This window comes from Elgaria multicarinata, chromosome 11 (assembly GCF_023053635.1).
Source record: "Elgaria multicarinata webbii isolate HBS135686 ecotype San Diego chromosome 11, rElgMul1.1.pri, whole genome shotgun sequence".
Classification (NCBI taxonomy): Eukaryota; Metazoa; Chordata; class Lepidosauria; order Squamata; family Anguidae; genus Elgaria; species Elgaria multicarinata.
Genome location: NC_086181.1, coordinates 698,439 through 716,072, shown reverse-complemented (window position 1 = coordinate 716,072; position 17,634 = coordinate 698,439).

The following is a 17,634-nucleotide window of genomic DNA, read 5'->3' as shown; positions in this document are numbered from 1 at the left end:
AACACTGTCATTTTTCCTCAAAGCAATGCCAACTTTTTGTAGTGTTTTGCACTGTAACCCACGGGTCTGTAACTGTCAAGTTTGAATCAAATTGGTTCATCCCTTGATGTTTTAGGAATGTTTAATTTTCCCTCTTAAACCATTTCCCTGATACTCCACCAATGCGAAATTCCACATGGGGCTCATCTACACCAAGCACGATATTCCACTATGAAAGTGGTATAAAAAAGGCAGGAGACACACTACTGCTTTATAGCGGTATGGAAGTGCACTGCAGGATCTACACTACTGCTTTATTGTGGTACTGAAGTGCACTGACAACTGTTGGGGCCGACATCTACACCAACCAGGATATAACACTATGAAATTGGTATATGGTATGTTGTTTTATACGGTTGTTTTTATATTATTGATGGTTTTAAATTTTGTATACTTTATAATGTTGACTGTTTTTAACTTTTTTAAACCACCCAGAGAGCTTTGTGCAAGGGGCGGTATATAAATTTAATAAATAAATAAACATGTCAATGGGCCCCAACAATTGTCATTACACTTCAATACCACTATAAAGCAGTAGTGTGCCTTCTGCCTTTTATATGCCACTTTCATAGTGGAATATCCTGGTTGGTGTAGATGAGCCCATGTTTGCATTTGTGAAGGATCAATTTTCCTTTACTTTGATCATGTGAAGCTGTGCATCTCCAGTTCATAAAATAGAGATCTGCTGGTTTCCTTATTCAAGAGTAAATCCCACTGAATCCAACTGTATTCAGGCCCTGTGCTTGCCATGTGCTCCTGAGAGTTGCTGCAAAGCCTAAAGGGGTGTGGCCTGATTGCTTTCAGCAGCTGAGTGGGCGGGGAGCCTCAATCTGATTTCTGACTCCAAGCTGAGCAGAAGCAGAGAAGAGGAGCTGCCCCAGCTGGACTAGAAGCTAGAAAAGGAAGCCAGCTCCCAGAGAGTGAGCAATCAGAGCGAGCGAACAAGAAGGGCAAACAGGAGTTTGTCAGGGGAGGACAAGGGTGAGGTCCTTAACAAAAAAAACTTCTTGTAAGACATACTCATATAGTAGGGGACTTCATTGTGCACCCTCAGAGAGGGCAGGACAAAACACAAGCAATTCCAATACAATCAGAAAGGCAGAAACAAAACAAAAATAGACAGTATGGATGAAAAGGAGTCTCTAGAGGTGGTCACCTGCAAAGTGTGTGCAATGTTTGTGTTCCTGCTTGAGATCAACATGGCGTACACCTGCAACAAGTGCAAGCTGGTTGCACTATTGGAAGAAAAAGTGAGATGACTTGAGCGACAAGTGTCAACCCCCCAAGGAATAAGAAGGTAAAGAGTTCTTAGACAGAATGGTTGAACTGCAACAGCAACAAGAACCACAAGAGATTGAAGAGCAACAGCAAGCTGAAGTAGAAGTGGGAAATGCTAAGGTGAGGAAAGCCCATGAAAAGGAAACTCCCTTGAAAAGAGTGATAATTAGGAGCAGAAGAACTAGAAGACATTTTCCACCAGTGGAACCATTGGAGTTAAGCAACTGCTTTCAGTTACTGGAGAACAGCCTGCAGAGGAAGAATTACAGGGGACCCCATGCAACAGTGAACAAGAGGCAGAAGGTCAGCTGACCAAGAAGAAGAGAAGAGTAGTCACTGTGGAAGACTCCTGGCTGTGTGGGATTGAAACCCAAGTATGTTGTGAAGACCCATGGACTCACCAGGTATGCTGTCTCCCTGGTGCACAGATTAGAGATGTGACTCAAGGGTGACTCAAAGCTCATAAAGCCCACGGACATACCCACAGGCATACCCTTTTCCCCCCCATCCATGTGGGAACAAATGATGTTGCCAAGTGGAGCTACAAAGAAATCATGTCAGACTTTGAAGCTCTGGGAAGGAAACTCAAGAACTTTGGGGCCCAGGTACTTTTCTCATCCATCCTCCCAGTTCTTGGAAGAGGAATAGAAAGGGAAATAAAAATACTCTGATTGAATGACTGGCTACGAAGGTGGTGCTGGCATAAGAGTTTTGGATTCTGGGACCACGGGCTACACTACTTGGAACATGGACTGCTGGCAAGGAATGACTTGCACCTCACAAGGGCTGGAAAGAATGTGTTTGGCCACAGCATGAAGAACTTGATAGGGAGGGCTTTAAACTGAATCCTACAGGGATGGGAGATGTAAACTTTGAGGCAACAATGGCTGAAGACCCATGCACCATAACACAGAGAACAGCTCAAATAGTGCCCAAAATAGTGTCCACAACAATGTAGGAATGAAGTCAGACTATAAAGCACATAGAATAATAGAATAGCAGAGTTGGAAGGGCCTATAAAGCCATCGAGTCCAACCCTCTGCTCAATGCAGGAATCCACCTTAAAGCATCCCTGACACATGGTTGTCCAGCTGCCTCTTGAAGGCCTCTAGTGTGGGAGAGCCCACAACCTCCCTAGGGAACTGGTTCCATTGTTGTACTGCTCTAACAGTCAGGAAGTTTTTCCTGATGTCCAGATGGAATCTGGCTTCCTGTAACTTGAGACCATCATTCCGTGTCCTGCACTCTGGGATGATCGAGAAGAGACATCTCAATCTTTGATGTCTATATACTATTGCCCAGAGTATGGGAAACAAACAGAATGAACTTCAGAGGCCATCAGTTGGGGAGGAAGTAGCAGCCAGGTACCTCTCCATTGTGCCTGGTCCAGCTCCAGCTGAGAGCCCCCTCCTTCCTGCTACCATCTGTCACTGTTGAACTTTGCAACTAAAAGCTCCATCAGACCTACACTTTTGCCCTCATATTATCCCCCTTCATTTCCATAGTGTGTGAAGCCGTGATCACTTACACCTGTGCACTTTTATGGTTCATGTATCTTTACATCTCTCCTCCCCATGGATCTCCTTTGTACCTCCCCCTACACTTTATTGGTTGTTGGTGGTTGGACAACTCCCTGCCCCTCCTGCACTGACTGTGATGGACTTGGGGCTACTAGGTGTTGCTCTGCTTTTTCCATGGCAGTAGCTTCTCTTGTTGCTGAACAGATTTGGGAAAAACAAGGACCTCTCCCTTAAGTAGTTTCGTGGATATCCCCTATAAGTCATTAAGTGGCCTCATTTCAGAATTTATAATGTGGGTTTATACATAGAAATCTGAGAGTAAATGATCTGAACTGGAATCCCTTGAGACAGGTGGGTACACAAAATTGGATTCAATCACAACTCTCTTTCAGTGTCTTTCTCTCTTACAGCATCGGGGACTCTGAATTTCTCTGAATTCTTGGAAGTTGTGGATAAAACATCACCCTTTGCTGAAACAGACGGTATGAAGAGTGAAACAGAGGGTAGGAGTGGAAAGATTGCTGCATTGTTAATATTGTGCCAGATGTCTCTCTCTCTCTCTCTCTCTTATGGAATGACTATGGCATGTTCAGTGGAGGAATCCTATTTAAGCATCCCTGGCAGATGGCTGTCCAGTCTGTGCTTAAATACCTCAAGCAATGGAGAGCCCTCCACCTCCTGAGGCAGTTGGTTCCATTGTCTGACTGCTCTGACAGGATGTTTCTCCTGATTTTCAACTGAAATCTGCCTTCCTTTATCTTATAAGCCCGTTATTTTGTGTCCTTCAGTCTTGGATGATAGAGAACAGGTTGTGGTTCTCTTTGGGGTTGACAACACTTTGGAAAGGAAAGGAACCTCTTGTGCAAGCACTGAGTCATTACTGACTCTTGGAGGGACGCCAGCTTTTGCTGATGTTTTCTTGGCAGGCCTTATAGTGGGGTGGTTTGCCGTTGCCTTCCCCGGCCATTATTACCTTTCCCCCAGCTACCTGGGTACTCATTTTACTGACCTTGGGAGGATGGAAGGCTGAGTTGACCCGAGTTGGCTGCCTGAAACCAGCTTCCGCTGGGATCGAACTCAGGCCGTGGGGAGAGTTTCAGCTGCAGAAACTGCTGCTTTACCGCTCTGCACCACACGAGGCTCTTTGACAACACTTTAAGTACTTGAAAATTGCTATTGTACCCCCACCCCAGTCTTCAATTCTCAAGACTTAACATAGTCATTAAATTTTTCATTGTAGTCATTCAATGGCTCAGTTCAGACAACACAGTGGGAAAACTCCACTCAACAGTTGAGTTTCTAGAGGGTGCTCACCATACAATATGTTCTAACTCCACTGTTGTGTAACTGTGAGCTACTGTGGAGTTGAGTAAAAGGCCACCCTCTCTCCTCCTTCTGATGGTATCCCATCAGCCATTGCTGCAAAAATACAGTCCCGTCAGCTCAGAGTGGCACTTGCTCCTTTCGCCATTCTTGCCAGAGAGGAATGTAACAGGAAACTCCATGAAGCCCTCCACGCAACACACAACAGTTGTGCAGGACCTCTCCTCTGCATAGCGTGGATATTCAGCGTGGAGTGTTCTCTAAAAAAACAACAACAACCCTCTACTGTGGGGTGGAGTTTTCCCTCCAGGCAACACATTTCTCAACAGTGTTGTAAAAATTCCACTGTGGAATTCTAAAACCACGATTGTGAATTGTGTTGTCTGAACAGAGCCAATTTTTCCTTTCTAAAAAAATTACATATCTATCATATCTCTGCCTCAGCCTTCTCTTCTCAAGGCTAATAATGTCCATTTCATTCAATCTTTCCACATAGAACTTAATTTCTAGCCCCTAATAACCTTTGTTGCCCTTCCTTGAATTTGTTCCAATTTATCTGAATCCTTCTTAGAGAGTGATTTTGAGAACTAGACACAGTATTCAAGATGAGGTCTGACCAGAGCAGGGTAGAGTGGAACTATTACTTCCCATAATTTAGAAACCATGAGCTCCATCACACCAGCAATTTATTGGATACTCGCCATTCTTGGTATGCAGTTTTGCAGCCTAATACTCACATGATGTTGTCCCTGTCCTGCACTAATTTCGCCTCTTCCCCAACATTTTTTGTTTCTTTTTGGAGCGGGGAAAGTCTGGATTATTTTCCTCAAGTGACTTCAATGTGCCTTTAAGCCTCCGTGTAGTGCTACTTCATCTGTCCGGTGAGGTGATGTTTGCCCTGTCCTGGACGGGGTTGCACTCTCCCTAAAGGATCGGGTCCGTAGTTTGGGGGTGCTCTTGGATTCAGAACTGTCACTTGAGGCATAGATGAACTCAGTGGCAAAGAGCACCTTTACCAGCTTAGGTTGATATACCAACTACACCCTTATCTGGACAGAGATAGCCTAGCTACAGTTATCCATGCTCTGATAACCTCTCGCTTGGATTACTGCAATGCGTTATATGTGGAGCTGCCTTTGAAAACGGTCCGGAAGCTTCAGCTGGTACAAAACAGGGCAGCCCATTTACTAACAGGGACTGGCCAGTGAGATCACATTACGCCAGTCCTTTTACAACTTCATTGGCTGCCAGTCCAGGTCCGGGCCTGATTCAAAGTGCTGGTATTGACATTCAAAGCCCTAAATGGTTTAGGGCCAAGTTATTTGAAGGAACTCCTCCTCCCATATGTATCTGCCCGGACCTTGAGATCATCTACAGGGACCCTTCTCCGTAAGCCCCTGCCAAAGAAAGTGAGGCAGGTGGCTACTAGGAGGAGGGCTTTCTCTGCTGTGGCACCCCGGCTGTGGAATGAGCTCCCCAGAGAGGGCCGCCTGGTGCCTACACTGTACTGCTTTCATCGCCAGCTGAAGACCTTTTTATTCACTCAGTATTTTAACACTTAATTTTAACTTAAATTTAAATTTTACTGTTCTAATTCTGTATTTTAATTTTATATCAATTTCTGCTGTGTGGTTTTATCCTGGTTGTGCTTTTTATACTGTATTTTTTGTATTTGTGCTTTTAACCTGTTGATTGTTTTATTATGGTTTTAATTTTTGTGAACTGTCCAGAGAGCTTCGGCTATTGGGTGGTATAAAAATGAAATAAATAAATAAATAAATACTTGGCCACAGCATGAAGAACTTGATCAGGAGGGCTTTAAACTGAATCTTACGGGGACGGGAGACATAAATTTCGAGGCAACAAGGGATGAAGGCCAATGCACCACAGTACAGAGAACAGCTCCAACAGTGTCCCAAAATAGTGTCTGCAACAATGTAGGAACAAAGCCAGACTATAAAACACATGGTCTTCAATGTCTATATACTAATGCCCAGAGCATGGGAAACAAACAGAATGAACTTGAACTCTTATTACATGAAGGCAAATACGACTTGATAGGTATAACTGAAACTTGGTGGGATGACTCCCATGACTGGAATATAGCAATGGAAGAATATAACTTGTTCAAAAAGAACAGAAGAAATAGAAAGGGAGGTGGAGTTGCACAATATGTTAAAAATACCTATCCCTGCACAGAAATACAGGCAGATCAGACTGGGAGTCCCATGAGAGCATCTGGATTAAAATAAATGGGGCAAGGAATAAAAAGAACATGATAATTGGAGTCTACTACCGACCACCCAATCAAGGAGAAGACGAGGATGAAACTTTTGAGAAACAAATTGCCAATGTTTCAAGGATGGGGGACTTCAATTACCCTGATATCTGTTGGGAGACCATTACTGCCAAAAGCGGCCCTTCCAAGAAATTCCTGACATGTATGGGTGATAACTTTCTCCTACAGAAAGTGGTGGAAGGAACTAGAGGATTGGCAATCCTTGACTTGATATTGACCAATAGGGATGACTTAGTGGATAAAGTGACAGTCACGGGAACTCTGGGGGAAAGTGACCACGTCATACTTGAATTCTTGATTATGAAGGAGACAAAAGTCGAGCGTAGCCATACACGTACTCTGGATTTGAGGAAAGCTGATTTTAATAAACTCAGAACTATGATAAGTAAGGTCCCATGGCAAGTGAGCCTAATGAGGAAAGGAGTGCAAGATGGGTGGGAGTATTTAAAAAAGGAAATTTTAAAGGCACAATTACAAACAATTCCAACAAGGAGAAAAGACAGAAGACAACAGAAGAAACCAATGTGGCTCCACAAAAAGCTTAAAGATAACCTGAAAACAAAAAAGGATACATATAGGAAGTGGAAGGAAGGCCAGGCTACAAAAGAAGAGTACAGACAGGTGGCACAGAAGTGCCGAAATGGCGTCAGGAAGGCTAAAGCTGAGACTTGCAAGGGTTGCTAAAAGCAATAAAAAGGCTTTCTTCAGATACGTGAGTAGTAAAAGACAGAGGAAAGAAATGGTGGTTCAGCTGCTTAATGAGGATGGCAAATTGATAACAGATGACAAAGAAAAGGCTGAAGTGCTCAATTCCTACTTTGCCTCAGTCTTCTATGGCCCCCTGGATAAAGTGATGCAGAAGTTGAGGGGGCAGGATTACAGTTTGAGACTGATAAACAAATGGTCAAAGAACACCTAATTTCCTTGAATGAGTTCAAATCTCCAGGGCCCGATGAACTGCATCCTAGAGTAATGAAGGAGCTAGCGGAAGAACTCTCAGAACCTCTGTCTATTATCTTTGCAAAATCATGGAAGACGGGTGAGGTGCCGGACGACTGGAGGATGGCTAACGTTGTCCCTATCTTCAAAAAGGGCAAAAAGGAGGAACCTGAGAACTACAGACCAGTAAAGTTTATTGAAATTTGACAAATTTTACTATTTCAATTTAGATCTAAACTGCATATTTTTATATTTAAAACAAAAATCCCATCCTTTAAAATTCTATCTCTTCTCACTCCTCACACCAAACACTCTCACAAAGCACAAGCCAGACTAAAACTTCCAGACTAAAACCAAACCTCAAAACAACTAAATTCACAATCCCCTCAGCCAACCTATTTATAATCCTCCCTCCCCCTCTCTCACCGCATCACTAGCCACACCCACTCAGTCAAACATTCCGCACGCACTAGACATACAAACGCAGACATACCAAAGGGACAGAAAGGTAGGTGTCACCACAGATTTGCTGATGGTGTTGAAGAAAGCTTTTGACAAAGTACCACGTGACATTCTGATTAACAAACTAGCTAAAAGTGGGCTAGATGGAACAACTATTAGGTGGATTCCCAGTTGGCTACAGAATCGGACTCAAAGAGTACTTATCCATGGAACCTTCTCAAACTGGGGAGAGGCAACGAGTGGGGTGCCGCAGGGCTCAGTCCTGGGCCCAGTGCTCTTCAACATTTTTATTAATGATTTGGACGAGGAGGTGCAGGGAACGCTGATCAAATTTGCAGATGACACAAAATTGGGTGGGATAGCTAATACTCTGGAAGACAGAAACAAACTTCAAAGTGATCTTGATAGGCTGGAGTGCTGGGCTGAAAATAAGAGGATGAAATTTAATAGGGATAAATGCCAAGTTCTACATTTAGGAAATAGAAACCAAATGCACAGTTACAAGATGGGGGATACTTGGCTCAGCAATACTACAAACAAGAAGGATCTTGGAATTGTTGTAGATCGCAAGCTGAATATGAGCCAACAGTGTGATATGGCTGCAAGAAAGGCAAATGCTATTTTGGGCTGCATTAATAGAAGTATAGCTTTCAAATCAAATGAGGTACTGGTTCCTCTCTATTCGGCCCTGGTTAGGCCTCATCTAGAGTATTGCGTCCAGTTCTGGGCTCCACAATTCACGAAGGATGCAGACAAGCTGGAGCATGTTTAGAGGCGGGCAACCAGGATGATCAGGGGTCTGGAAACAAAGCCCTGATCATCCTGGTTGCCCTCCTCTGAACACACTCCAGCTTGCCGAAGTCAAGATATATGACGTCCACAGCATTCCCACAGTCCACAAGGGAGGTTATCCTATCAAAAAATGAGATCAAATTAGTCTGACAGGATTTGTTCCTGACAAATCCATGTTGGCTTCTAGTAATCACCGCATTGATTTCAAGGTGTTTACAGATTGACTTCTTTATAATCTGCTCCAGAATTTTCCCAGGGATGGAAGTCAGACTGACTGGTCTGTAGTTCCCAGGTTCCTCCTTTTTGCCCTTTTTGAAGATAGGGACAACGTTAGCCCTCCTCCAGTCGTCCGGCACCTCACCCGTCTTCCATGATTTTGCAAAGATAATAGACAGCGGTTCTGAGAGTTCTTCTGCTAGCTCCTTCATTACTCTAGGATGCAGTTCATAGGGCCCTGGAGATTTGAACTCATTCAAGGAAATTATGTGTTCCTTGACCATTTGTTTACCAATCTCAAACTGCAATCCTGCCCCCTCAACTTCTGCTTCACTTTTTCCAGGGGGGTCATAGACCCGCTTTTGGGAGAAGACTGAGGCAAAGTAGGAATTGAGCACTTCAACCTTTTCTTTGTCGTCTGTTATCAATTTGCCATCCCCATTAAGCAGTTGAACCACCATTTCTTTCCTAAGTCTTTTACTACTCACGTATCTGAAGAAAGCCTTTTTATTAGGGGTGTGCACGGACCCCCTGCTCCGCTTCACTTGCAGATCCGCCATTTTCCGGAGCGGGTCGCTCCGCTCCACCCCCGCTCCGCCCACTTCCGCTCCGCTCCGCTCGGAGCTCCGGATCCGGATCCGGAGCTCCGTTTCCCCCCCCCATAGGGTTGCATTGAAAGCTAAAAAAGTAAACAACTTTTTTTCCGTTGAAGTTAGAAACCTCACGTTTGGCACCATGACACCTCATGGGCGTATACACACACACGCCAAGTTACAAGGCAATCCCATCATCCCCTGATTTTTGGCGAATTTTTGAAAATCGGGCACCCCATTCACCCCCCTTGGGATAGCTCCGTCAATTTGCATGTTAGAAACCTCAAACTTGGCACCAGGGCAGCTTATCCACGTGTCCACATGCACGCCAAGTTGCAAGCAAATCCCATCATCCCCTGATTTTTGGCATGGCTTAACTCACCCCAAATTGTCCCATTCTACAACTACGTCAATTTGCATGTTTGAAACCTCAAAGTCGGCACCATGATAGCTTATCCATGTGTCCACATGGACACCAAGTTTCAAGGCAATCCCATCATCCCCTGATTTTTGGGGAATTTATGAAAATTGGGCACCCCATTCACACCCCTTGGGATAGCTCCGTCAATTTGCATGTTAGAAACCTCAAACTCGGCACCATGATAGCTTATCCATGTGTCCACATGGACGCCCAGACTCAAGGCAATCCCATCATCCCCTGATTTTTGGCGCGGCTTAAACTTTTAAACTCACCCCAAATCAAGTCCCATTCTACAACTACGTCAATTTGCACGTTAGAAACCTATCCTTTGGTCCCATGACAGCTTACCCATGTGTCCCCATGGACACCAAGTTTCAAGGCAATCCCATCATCCCCTGATGTTAGGGGAACTTTTGAAATTCGGACACTCCAGTATGTCAGGGATTTAAAGTTGCAATTGCAGACAGCTCAATGGGGCCAGTTCCAAGGCAATCCCAACATGCCACGAGATAACCCTAAATCTTCTGGCACATTTGAAAAAGGGATTATTGAACTTGATAAAGTCTAAGTGAGCGCAGGAAGGACTTCTCCCCTGAGTCAAAGCAAGACACATCCACCATCCCTGCAAGGCAGGAAGGGGAGAAGGGAGGGAAAGCAGGCAGGCAGGCAGGCAGGCAGCATGCATTGTAGTGCCGCAAGGATGGCTTGAGCACTAACGCATAGCAAACCAACCCGTAAGCGGGCGCAAGGAGCAAGTGAGGCAAAGATGGCTGGTTGTTTCTTTCTAAGCCAGCAGTTACGCCTTGAGGGGCACAGAGGAGGGCGACTGGGAGCAAGCATGCCGGAGGGTGCTGGGCACGAACCGCAAAGCCCATCTCCCAGGCACCAGGCGGGCAGAGCAGGCGAGGAGTCAGTCCTGGCAGATGCCCCACCACAGCAGCACCCCGGGGGGGCGGGCAGACAGGCAGGCAGGCATGGGTTGGCGGGCCCAGAAAAGCTGGTACCTTGCACAAGTAAGCCATAGATCTGTGGGGGAGTCAGTCCCAGCAGATCCAGCTACCTCACAAAGACGGCTCCCAGGCAGGCGGGCAGGCGCCTCCACTGTAGTGGCTGTGCTCAACTCGGCGGGCGCACTACAAGACGAGTTGAAGTGAGAGCTCACTTCTCAGGAAACGTAGTGGCTGTGCTACGGGAGATCGGTGGACTGCTGGAGCTTAGCTTTTTCTCTGAGGGGAAGTCCATGAGTTGAAGTGACAGCTTGCTTCTCAAAGACAGGGTTACAGCGGAAGAGGGGTGGGACGAGACCGGGGAGAGAAGCTGGACCAGCTTCTGCTACTAATCCTCACCCACATCCTGGTGGAACAAAGCATCCACCAAGAAGTGGCTGTGGTGAAGTCAATGGCTGTCATGAGTCGAAGTGAAAGCTCACTTCTCAGGAGGAAACTTAAACTGTCCCTATGCAGTCAGTGGCTGTGCTATGGGCGATTGGTGGACTGCTGGAGTACCTCCCACACATAGGGGAAGTCCATGAGTTGAAGTGATAGCTTGCTTCTCAAAGACAGGGTTACAGCGGAAGAGGGGTGGGACGAGACCGGGGAGAGAAGCTGGACCAGCTTCTGCTACTAATCCTCACCCACATCCTGGAGGACCACAGCATCCCACACAAAGTGGCTGTGGTGAAGTCAATGGCTGTCATGAGTTGAAGTGAGTGCTCACTTCTCAGAAAAATTAAACTGTCCATACACACTAAGTGGCTGTGCTATGGGCGATCGGTGGACGCCTGGAGTACCACCCGCACATAGGGGAAGTCCATGAGTTGAAGTGACAGCTTGCTTCTCAAAGACAGGGTTACAGCGGAAGAGGGGTGGGACGAGACCGGGGAGAGAAGCTCGACCAGTGACTGCTACTAATCCCCACATCCTGGAGGACCACAGCATCCCACACAAAGTGGCTGTGGTGAAGTCAATGGCTGTCATGAGTTGAAGTGAGTGCTCACTTCTCAGGAGGAAACGTAAACTGTCCCTATGCAGACAGTGGTTGGGGAGAGAGGCACGGCCAGCTGCGCCTCGACCGTAGGGGCTGTGCTCAAGTGTCTGAACTTGGAGTCGAAGCGAGAGCTCACTTCTCAGATAACTTTAATTGCGAGACTGGGGAGAGACGCTCGACCAGCTGCTGCAACTAATCCTCCTCACCCACATCCTGGTGGAACAAAGCATCCACCAAGAAGTGGCTGTGGTGAAGTCAATGGCTGTCATGAGTCGAAGTGAAAGCTCACTTCTCAGGAGGAAACTTAAACTGTCCCTATGCAGTCAGTGGCTGTGCTATGGGCGATCGGTGGACTGCTGGAGTACCTCCCACACATAGGGGAAGTCCATGAGTTGAAGTGACAGCTTGCTTCTCAAAGACAGGGTTACAGCGGAAGAGGGGTGGGACGAGACCAGGGAGAGAAGCTGGACCAGCTTCTGCTACTAATCCTCACCCACATCCTGGAGGACCACAGCATCCCACACAAAGTGGCTGTGGTGAAGTCAATGGCTGTCATGAGTTGAAGTGAGTGCTCACTTCTCAGGAGGAAACTTAAACTGTCCCTATGCACTAAGTGGCTGTGCTATGGGAGTTCGGTGGACTGTTGGAGTACCAGCCGCAATTGGGGAAGTGAATGAGTTTCAGTGAAAGGTTGCTTCTCAAAATCAGCACACTGATCGGGTCACCCAGAGGACCACAGCCTCTACGTAGTGGCTGTGCTGAAGTCAACGACTTCCATGAGTTTAAGTGAAAGGTTGCTTCTCAAAGGCGAGGACTTGCCTGTTTCATTTTCGCAGCGAGACAGGCAGCTGCAGTAACACTCAGAACCACACACACAATGACAGCTTTTGCACAGAGGCTCATGAGTTCAAGTGACAGCTTACTTCTCAAAACCATACTTCTGGATCAGGGAGTACGTCTTCCACTCCCAGGGCACTCCAAAGGGCGACCCGTGGACTGCTGGACTTTACCTCCCTCAGTTGGGGAAGTGAATGATGAGTTTAAGTGAAAGCTTGCTTCTCAAAGACGGGTTACAGCAGAAGGGGAAGAGGAAGAGGATGAGACTGAGGAGAGAGAGAGAAGAGAGCATCCACTGTAGTGGCTTTGCTAGTGGCTGTGCTACGGGCGATCGGTGGACTGCTGGAGTACCTCCCGCACATAGGGGAAGTGAATGAGTTTCAGTGAAAGGTTGCTTCTCAAAATCAGCACACTGATGGAGTCACTCAGATCCTGGAGGACCACAGCCTCTATGTAGTGGCTGTGCTGAAGTCAATGACTTCCATGAGTTCAAGTGAAAGGTTGCTTCTCAAAGGCGAGGACTCGCCTGTTTCATTTTCGCAGCGAGACAGGCAGCTGCAGTAACACTCACAACCACACACACAAGGACAGCTTTTGCACAGAGGCTCATGAGTTCAAGTGACAGCTTGCTTCTCAAAAAACCATACTTCTGGATCAGGGAGTACATCTTCCACTCCCAGGGCACTCCAAAGGGCGACCCGTGGACTGCTGGAGAGAGGCAGCCTGGCTAGTGGTGGTGGTGCCAGGCATTGCCTTGCCCCCTGCTTGCACCTCACCTAAACACGTGCAGTCAATCATGGAGTCTTTTGGAACTGGGTGGAAAACTATCCAGATGAGTTGACTAAGCTGTACCGGACGCCACAGAAATGAAATGAACTCAAGTGCGGTGCTTTGCCCTCACAGTCAGTCACACACACGCACGGTGACAAACTCTGCCTAGTGCCTACAGAGACGAATGTAATGATTCAGAGATGATGTTGTGAACTGTAACACAGCCACTAAATAATAAGAATAAGAATAAGAATAAGAATAAGAAAAATATAATAAAAATAATAATAAAAAGAAAAAACCAGCCTGCCTGAACTGTAGTGTGCCTGCCAACCCAAGGAGGGGTGGAATTAAAGGGAGCCTGCCTGTCACTCCCACGAGGGCTTGAGGGTGGGGTATCCCAGCAGGGGGAGATTGCCCTTCAGAAAGACCAGCTGCTCCACCAAGTCCGGCTCCAAGCGAGAGCGGTGAGGGGTCACTATGTCGCCCGCCATAGAGAACACCCTCTCGCTTGGAACACTGGTGGGTGGGCAGCTGAGTCGATCCATGGCCACCCACGCCAGGTCCGGCCAAATCTGAAAACGGGATGACCAGTAGGCCAGGGGGTCCATGGAGGAGTCCTCGATGGGCTCTGACAGGTAACGCTGCACGGTGGTTGCAGCGTCATCCTGGCTGGTGGCTGGGGAGGGTCTCTGCCCAAACACGGTGTGCAGAGCCTCTTCCCAATACCCCTTGCCTGTGCTGCTGCTGGGAGGGATGCACGTGAGGCTGCTGCTGGTGCTGCTGGTGCTGCTGCGGGGAGGGGTGGCCTGCTCCTCTGCCTCACTCTGCCCCACCCTCTTGGCCCATGCCGCCCGCACTTCGCCCACCAGCGTTTCCACCCAGTGCTGCCTGCTATTTGGCCCACAAAGCCCATCCTTCACACGAGGGTCGCACATGGCTGCCAACATGTGGACCCTGTCGGTTTGGATGGGCTCCAGCCTCCGCGTCACGCCGTCCCTCAGCCTAGTCACCGCTTCGTGGACCTCGGGCTCGAAGCGCCTGCCGGTGACGGGATCCCTGTACTCCAGAAAGTCGCCCATCTGTTTCTGGAGATGCCTGCATACAGGGATCACCTGGCTGAGGAGGGCAGAGCTTTTGCTCAGGGTCTCGGTGGCGTTCAGGAACGGCTTGAGGACCGCCACCAGCTGGGACATGGCGTCCCACTGCTGCTTGCCCATGTGGTGGACGCCCATGTCCCTGACCCTGAACAAGTCGTGGATGGCACGCTGTTGCTCCACCATCCGCTCCAGCATCAGGTAGGTGGAGTTCCAGCGTGTCACCACATCCTGCACTAGCCTGTGCTGTGGGAGATTCAACTCCTCCTGCTTCTCCCGCAGCAAGCGACTGCCCTTGACGCTGTGGTGGAAATGGCCTGCCACCTTTCTGCAGCTCTCCAGGAGGTTACGGATCCCGGACAGGGGACCGAGGTGGGGCTTGCTGCTGCCCATCCCAAGGCCATCCCTCACCACCAGGTTCAAGACGTGCGCGATGCAGCGGACGCCCTCGAATCCGCCGTCGCGCACCGCCTTCACCATGTTGGCTCCCCCGTCCATGACCATGTAACCGCGGGTGACCTTCTGCCCAGCTAGCCACCCATCCACCATGCGGTTCATGGCCTCCGTAATCTCCGCTGCCGTGTGGGACTGGTCCATCACTTGCGTGTGGAGGAGGGCCCAGCAGTAGCCCTCCTTGCCAGTCCCTGTAGTGCTGGATCCTTCCTGCCCCACGGCTGCCCACCAGTGTGCCGTCAGGGACAGGTAAGCGTGCACTCCGCCCTCGCTGGACCAAATGTCTGAGGTGAAGTGCACCATCCGTGCCTCTGCCTGGCACAGACGACCCAGCACTAAGTCCCTGCAGGAACGGTACAGGGAAGGCACCACCCGCCTGCTCAGGGTGGTGCGACACGGCAGCTTATAGTATGGCACCACAAGCGCCATCAGCCTCTTGAAGCCTGCGTTGTCGACGAGGCTGAATGGCTGGTCGTCCAACGCCACCATCTCACCGATTGACGTGGTGATCTGGGAGGGCATTGGAAAACGCCATCTTGTGGTTCCATACTTCCCCCACCCCATTTCCGGCAGGGTTGCCTGCCTAACCCTTGTGGGGATGGGAGATGGAGAGCTGAGACTGGAAGTGCCAGCAGCAGCAGCAGCAGCAGCAGCAGCAGCAGCCGCCTTCGGCTTTCCCCTGGAACCAGTCGCCTTGCCCGCCTCTTTCCCCAGCAAGACCGACTGGTGCTGCCTCTTAAGATGCATCTTCATGCTGCTGGTTCCATAATGCCCTGTCGATGAACCCCTGCTTAGGCTGAGTTTGCAGTGGCGACAGACAGCAAAGCGGGGATCCGCTCCCAACTCAAAGTGGTCCCACACGATGCTTGTCTTTCGTTTCCGTGGTGACACCACCAATTGCCCGCCTGAGCTCTCTGGTGTTGCCACAGAAACAGGGGTGTGGGATGAGACTGGGGAGAGAGCCTCGGCCTGCTGCTGCTCCTCCTCAGCCCCCACATCCTGGAGGCCCACCGCCTCCTCCTCCTCCCCCCCTCCACTGTGCTGAGGACCTCGTCTAGGTCCATCAGCGGGCTCGTGGGCTGAAAGGAGAATGAAGGAGTTGGGGATACTCCTCCTCCTCTAATGGCACTGCTGCCACGTGCCTCTTGCAAACGGGCACTTTTCCCATTCCCACCCTCAAAAAGAGAACACCGGGCACAAGTTGCAGAAGAGAGTGGCTCTGCCTGCTGCTTGTCCTGCTTCTGTTTTGGAGCAGTCAGCCAAGGAGTTGCCTGTTTGAGTTTCACAGGAGGAGAGGCAGCCTGCTTACTGCTGGCAGCCTGAGCCTTGCTGCTTTCAGCACGCCTGCTTCCTCTTTTCATGATGACTAATAAAATATTAATACTACTAATACTATGTATAAGGTACTACTAAGAATATGTATAAGAAGAATATAATATGTTTAAATGTAGGGAAATGGGACAAGAACAATAAAATATACTACTACTAATATGTATGAGAATATACTAATATATATATATATATATATACTACTAAGAATATCTAAAAGAATATAATAATATGTTTAAGAATATTACTAATAAATGTAGGGAAATGGGACAAGAAATGGGACAACCACTACTATAAGAAGAACAAAATATGAATACTACTAATAATATGTATGAGAATATATACTAATAGACTACTAAGACTATGTAAAAGAATATAATAACAATATGTTTAAGAATAGGGAAATGGTGTGCGTATGCTTTCCCCAAAATGCTCAATCTGTGGCTGCACAAAAGCAGCCCACTCCGTCCAAGTTACACAGAGAAGAAAAAGAGAATCAAATTTTTTTGGTATATTTTGGTATATAGAAGATAGAAGGAAACACAATCAGGATTTAAGAGAGGGGAGGGGGGAAAAGAACCAACCACTACTATAAGAAGAACAAAATATGAATACTACTAATAATATGTATGAGAATGTATACTAATAGACTACTAAGACTATGTAAAAGAATATAATAATAATAATATGTTTAAGAATAGGGAAATGGTGTGTGTATGCTTTCCCCAAAATGCTCAATCTGTGGCTGCACAAAAGCAGCCCACTCCGTCCAAGTTACACAGAGAAGAAAAAGAGAATCAATTTTTTTTGGTATATTTTGGTATATAGAAGATAGAAGGAAACACAATCAGGATTTAAGAGAGGGGAGGGGGGAAAAGAACCAACCACTACTATAAGAAGAACAAAATATGAATACTACTAATATAATATGTATGAGAATATATACTAATAGACTATGTAAAAGAATATAATAAAATATGTTTAAGAATATAAATGTAGGGAAATGGGACAAAAAGTGTGTGTATGCTTTCAAAAGAAAGCTTTCACAAAAGCAGAACAGTCAGGCTTTAATACAGGGAAGGGGGGGCAACCAACCCAACCAACCCAAACACACACTCCAAAATTCAAAAATAAAGTTTATATTAAATCAAAGTAAGGGGAAAACACAGGGCAAACTAAGCTATAAGTCAGAAAGAAGCAAACACACACACACACGCGCCAAACTAAACCTATCCTAATCTATCTCCAAAGTCCAAAGCAGGAGCACTAACTAAGTAAGTGT